The sequence below is a fragment of the Euprymna scolopes genome, chromosome 39 (assembly GCF_053919585.1).
Source record: "Euprymna scolopes isolate OS-2025 chromosome 39, ASM5391958v1, whole genome shotgun sequence".
Taxonomy (NCBI): Eukaryota; Metazoa; Mollusca; class Cephalopoda; order Sepiida; family Sepiolidae; genus Euprymna; species Euprymna scolopes.
Window position 1 is genome coordinate 1248550 of NC_136520.1, and position 6808 is coordinate 1255357.

Sequence of the window (6808 nt, forward strand, 5' to 3'; positions counted from 1 at the left end):
TTTTTTTTTTTTACATAGGTATCACCTCATTATCAAGGCCAAGAGGCCACTCAAGGATAAGGGTTAAAGAGTGTACAGTAGAAATTGGACAATATAGTAATCATTAGTAATGAAAATTTGGTAAATTTGATAACTTATATGGAACGGCTCATCAAGAACTAATTTACTTTAGACTTGAACACAACCATATTGTAGTATGCCGGAAAGCAGGAAAACGGAAGACAATTCCACAGGCGTGCAGTTCTAAGAAAGAAGCTTTGTTCATGGAATCTACGTTTAGGTTTAGGCACAAATAAAGAGTGGGGGGAATTATTGATAGTGTTTACAGCTAGACGAGTGTTTCTTGTGAAAGTTTGGCGAGGGGGGACCATAGATTGAAGCTCAGTCGAACACTTTCCATGAAAATAACGATACATCAGAGACAAACTCGCAACATCTCTTCTGTGAGATAGAGGTTGCAAGGAGGAGAAAAGGACATCTCCTACGAGGCTATGAAGTCTATTTTGAACTCTATCAAGGCAGGACAAGTCCTTTCTAGCAGCTCCTGCTCAGATGTGGCAACAGTATTCCATCTTTGGACGTACCTGGCTCTTATATAGATAGAGAATAGCATCAGCAGTGAGATATTTACCGGATCGATAGAAAGATCCCACCATTTTTCCAGCGGCCTTGGCAACAGATTTGATGTACGTGTTCCATTTAAGATCAGGAGTAATGGTCAAGCCTGTGGCACTATTTCCTTGTGCCACTGTTTCTAACACACTCTGCAGCATGGACGGGTGGTAAATTGTCCATGAGCGTAGAGATACAAAGAAACCCCTTCCCATAATCCCCTTGCTATCTTTCTGTCCTCTTTCCTGCACGACCACCATGATGTGAGGACGCATATTTTGTCTCTCCGTAAATGAGGGGGGGCCACCCCCTCCCTCAACACTAGTTAGGGTAGGTTAGTTAGCTTTGAAAAGCCTATTGTAAAAATTAATTGTAAATTGTTTTTTTTTGTAATATATATTGTATCTCTAATGTAAAATAAAATAGTTAGTTATACCTTTGTATATTACAATTGTGTCGCGTGTCATTTTTCTTGTGTCTGCCATGAATGCCTTCATAAATGTCTGAAGTCGAAAGGCGGCCCTGAGGACAAAGAGATGAAGATTCCCACCAGAATGCCACCAGGGTGAAGAGATCATCTTGAGAAAGGAAAGGAGCCACACCCAGAACCAACATCTCAGGTATGATTTTCTTCTTACTACACAAACCCTAATGACTGGCCCATCTTCATGTCTTCATGAGACCGCTTTAAGACATTTACTATAACACGTCTGTCGAACACACCCCAGTGACCGGCTGATAGTGGTATAAATGTTGCCTTAAGACGCAGGATTGACCCTGGTTAATTACCAGACGGATCTCGTCGCATCTGTGTCGCAGTATAAATGATGCACTATGACCAAGACATATTGTTTCCCAGCATAGAAATAATTTCGACTCTTAAACCCACGGCACAACCAAAAATAATGACCACTAGACGAATCGAATAAAAAAAAATGGTCCACGGTCTTTAAAAACGGAAAAAACTATTATTTCTGGCAAAATTTTTAAAAAATGGCAGACCAGTACACACGCGCACAAAAAAAAAAAAAACGCACTCAAAAAGAAAATTCAGAACCTGAACAAAAAATTGTCTTGCACCTACAAAAAAAAAAAAAAAAAAAAAAAAAAAAAAAAAAAACGCACTCAAAAAAAGAAAATTCAGAACCTGAACAAAAAATTGTCTTGCACCTACAAAAAAAAAAAAAAAAAAAACAGTTTACAAAAGATCGGTTTAAAAAAAAAAAAAAAAAAAAAAGAGTATTGAAAGTAACCCTTCGAAAAAAAAGTAAGAAATGTGTCCCACACACACAAAAAAAAAAAAAAAACAGAGACGAGAAAAAAGTGTCTCTAGAATATGCAATATCTCTTTCTCTCTCACGCTTTCTCTCTTTCTGTCTCTCTCCAGATATATATCGATATGTGTGTATATCTATGCATCTTGTTATTACATGAAAGAAAAAAAAAAAAGAAAAAAAATCCTTCAAACACGAAGCTCGAAAAATAAATTTAAAAAAAAAAAAGGAAATAAAATAAAGGATACCTAACATTTTTTATCTGATCTTTATTTCAGGTTTATAAAAATATAGGACTTTTTAAAAAATTCTTTTGACTTTGCAAGTGTTAGATTCAGATTTGAAAAAATAGAACTTTTACATTACATTTTATTCCATGAACAGTTGATGTGTTTATTTTTCAGGTTAGGTAACAATTAAAGCTGAAAAATAAGGGGACATTTTTTTTGAATTGATAATGTTTCTTTTATTGATGTTTTGTCTGTTTAAAAAGAAAAAAAATGTTACTGGTAAAAAAAAAAAATTGGGGTTAGATAATATGAAAGTTTTGTGTTAGAATGTATTTTACAAAATTGTTCCAAATAAGATTGTTTTTCTATTTTCTTATTTTTTTTTTAAGCTCGTAGAAATGTTTAATGTCTACCTGTCACTCATTTTTTGAAACAATGGCCGCACATGGGAAAGAAGCGAAGATGACCTCGTCATGGTGTTTGTGAGGGTGTTGAGGGATGGGTGGGGGAACAATGCGACTTGCCTCTGTTTCTCTTCCTCTCTTTCTCCACCTCTCGTGTTGTCTACCATTCTTTCACCCTCTGCAAGCTTTTTTGGGGACGAGAGAGTGACTTTTAAAATCGAGTTTTTTTTTTTGTGAGATTACGTAATAGTGTTATGAGGGTGGTAAGGTGTGTAATGGCATCGCTCTGTCTCTATCCCCTTCTTTCCCCCTCATTCTCTCTCTCTACTCTTGCGTTTTAATGAGTGTATAGCTAACCCCCCATGGCTGATTGCAGGAGGGCATATAATAACGAATTGACTTGGAGTTTTTTGAATTTTTCTACCAGGTTTAAAGAACAAAATTATTTATGCTTCGTTTAATTACATTAAATGATGTCTTCAATTGGTTTTTATTAAAAATAAAAACTGAGACGATTATTCAAACAGCACTTAAAGTACTTTTTTGAAGTCTTCGAGTGTTTGGAAAAGCCAACTGTTACATGATTACGTTAATTTTTTAAGAGTTCTCTGAAATGTTCACAGTTTTTCTTAAAGAAAAATTACGCTATTACATTTCGAATATTCTCTGAATTTTTAATAATTTCTAAGGAAATATTGTTTGACTAACGAAAGAGATTTTCCTGAACTCTAGATGATTTTAAGGAAGAATTATTCGAGCAAATTCTTTAATTTAAGGTTTATTTGAAATTGGACCGTATGATAGGGGTCCCTGAAATATTGACTGAGGAGTATATACGTAAAATTGAATTAATTATTAAGAAAAAAAAAAGATTTCCTCAGTCTAGAAAGATCTCTCTTTAATTGAAACTTTAATTTTTTCGAGCTGTTAACTATACAGAACTGGTCGTTAACTAATGTGACTCCCAGGTGTGGCGGGAGTTTATTAGTTCGAAATAATCCTTGTGAGTGAGTTTAGGAAAAGAATTGCTTTTAAATGATAAAATAATTACTTGGAAAATAAAGTTAATTAACATGAAAAGTTTCTGAATTCGAAATGACCTGGATAATGGTCTAAAAGAAGAAATGATTTTTAAGAATCAATTAAATAACTTTAAATGTACACTGAATTTTAAAAATAATAATTACGAAATGAAAAAGTTTTGGGATGTCTCTGAATCTCATTGTGAAGGGTGAATTGATTCAAAATGAATTTTCTATGATCTTTTCGGAAGATTAATTTTAATAATGAACCAAATGTTTGGAATAATTTTTGAATTGTATTACGAAAAATGGGTCTATTCGAAGTTTATGACCTTTTGAGAAGATTGGTTTTTTATAATAATAAATGACTTACTTTGGAAAGAAGTTAACTAACATAAATTGATTTTAACGATGAACCAAAATACTTGAAATAATTTTTAAATTTTGGAATTAAATTTTAATGATCTTTTGTAAATCAAGTTTTGAAAAAATACATATACTTTTTAAATGTACCCTGAAATTTGGGAAAAAGTTAATTATGAATGTAATAACTGAAATGCGTTTGCATTGTGTAAACAAATTCTAATTGTGACCGAGGTGCTCTGAAATGATTTTTTAAAAATGTTTTCTTTTTAAGAAAAAAAATTGTTAACACCCTATTTCATTGATTTAATGTATACCAGGTTTCTGAATTGTTTATTTTTGGAAATTTTTTTCCCCCTAATTGAGTATTCTAACTCATGAAGGCTGAGTGCCCTTCTTAGTTAATTCTTTATATAATTAATAAATATTCCGTGGTGGATAGTTTTTATTGGTCGCTCGGCGGCAGACTCCTTGCTCTAACAGAATTAATTGGATTAGAACCTCTGAAGACCAAGGTTTTACTAAATCCATATAGGTCGGCGTGATGAGGTCACGTAACCCCGACTTATCTAAAATACATTATACTGGTTGCTGAAGAGAGCGTAAGTCCAGTAACTGAAGTAATAACTTGGAATACATATAGGTCGGCGTGATGAGGTCACGTAACTCCGACTTGGTTAAAATACATTATACTGGTTGCTGAAGGGAGCGTAAATCCAGTTACGAAAATAATGTTATGCAGACTAAATTAAAAAACGTATAGGTCGGCGTGATAAACTCACGTAGAATCCGGCTTAGTGAAATACGTATAAGTCGGCGTGATAAACTCACGTAGAATCCGGCTTAGTCAAATACGTATAGGTCGGCGTGATAAACTCACGTAGAATCCGGCTTAGTCAAATACGTATAGGTCGGCGTGATAAACTCACGTAGAATCCGGCTTAGTCAAATACGTATAGGTCGGCGTGATAAACTCACATAGAATCCGGCTTAGTGAAATACGTATAGGTCGGCGTGATAAACTCACATAGAATCCGGCTTAGTGAAATACGTATAGGTCGGCGTGATAAACTCACGTAGAATCCGGCTTAGTGAAATACGTATAGGTCGGCGTGATAGACTCACGTAGAATCCGGCTTAGTGAAATACGTATAGGTCGGCGTGATAAACTCACGTAGAATCCGGCTTAGTGAAATACGTATAGGTCGGCGTGATAAACTCACGTACAATCCGGCTTAGTGAAATACGTATAGGTCGGCGTGATAAACTCACGTAGAATCCGGCTTAGTGAAATACGTATAAGTCGGCGTGATAAACTCACGTACAATCCGGCTTAGTGAAATACGTATAGGTCGGTGTGATAAACTCACGTAGAATCCGGCTTAGTCAAATACGTATAGGTCGGCGTGATGAACTCACGTAAAATCCGGCTTTGTTAAAAAATATTATACTGGTTGCTTAAGAAAGTGTAAATCCAGTAACTGAAATCGTGATGCCATTGCCTCGATGGAGGGCGAGGATGATTACCCTCTCTGGTATTTGAAGCAGTATACCAGCCTACCAGGAGCCTGGTGGAAAAGATAACTTGCTTCACTGAGTTCCTGATGGAACGTAGAGCATGGAGACATTGATTGCTGACGGCCGGTTGACGCACCATTCACGGAAAATTATGGACTTCTGAAATTTATGAATGCTCATAAATTTCGGATAGCATAGGGAGGGATGTGGCACTATTTCCTTGTGCCACTGTTTCTAACACACTCTGCAGCATGGACGGGTGGTAAATTGTCCATGAGCGTAGAGATACAAAGAAACCCCTTCCCATAATCCCCTTGCTATCTTTCTGTCCTCTTTCCTGCACGACCACCATGATGTGAGGACGCATATTTTGTCTCTCCGTAAATGAGGGGGGGCCACCCCCTCCCTCAACACTAGTTAGGGTAGGTTAGTTAGCTTTGAAAAGCCTATTGTAAAAATTAATTGTAAATTGTTTTTTTTGTAATATATATTGTATCTCTAATGTAAAATAAAATAGTTAGTTATACCTTTGTATATTACAATTGTGTCGCGTGTCATTTTTCTTGTGTCTGCCATGAATGCCTTCATAAATGTCTGAAGTCGAAAGGCGGCCCTGAGGACAAAGAGATGAAGATTCCCACCAGAATGCCACCAGGGTGAAGAGATCATCTTGAGAAAGGAAAGGAGCCACACCCAGAACCAACATCTCAGGTATGATTTTCTTCTTACTACACAAACCCTAATGACTGGCCCATCTTCATGTCTTCATGAGACCGCTTTAAGACATTTACTATAACACGTCTGTCGGTCACACCCCAGTGACCGGCTGATTGTGGTATAAGCCAAGAAGCTTGTCAAAACTTGAGGCTTCCTGAAGACGAGAGCCATTCATTTAAATTGATGCCAAATGTGGATTAGAATGTTGATGATGTAAAGAGAGAAGCTTGGTTTTAGATGCATTAAAAGTAACCAGCCACTCCTTTCCCCATTGTACTACGTGCTCAAGATCAGAGGAGAGAGAATTGGAGAGAACTTGGTCGTTTACTGTCTTAGATGTGCTACCATAAATGGTAGTGTCGTCAGCATAAATGTCTACAAATGGTGTAAGGATTTGATTTGGAAGATCATTAATGTAGATCAGGAAAAGAGTTGGGCCCAGGATGGACCCCTGAGGGACACCGGCATTAATACTGTGAGCTTCTGATTTTTGCCCCTCAACTACTACTCTTATGAACCTATCAGAAAGAAATGATTTAATAATTGAGAAGACTTTTCCAGCTATACCATAGCTAGCGATCTTATGAAGTAAACCTTTATGCCATACCCTATCAAAGGCTTTAGATATGTCAAGAGCAATTGCCCTAGAAAGATTGCCACCGTCGAGA

General features: G+C 36.4%; 1 long non-coding RNA gene across 1 annotated transcript; it reads left to right on the forward strand.

The window, feature by feature from the left end:
* Positions 1–730: 730 nt before the first annotated feature.
* On the forward strand, positions 731–5957 carry LOC145263603 (uncharacterized). The gene is made up of 2 exons (XR_013864580.1): positions 731–4864; positions 5306–5957. It is a non-coding gene; the product is annotated as an uncharacterized LOC145263603 (long non-coding RNA).
* Positions 5958–6808: the final 851 nt, after the last annotated feature.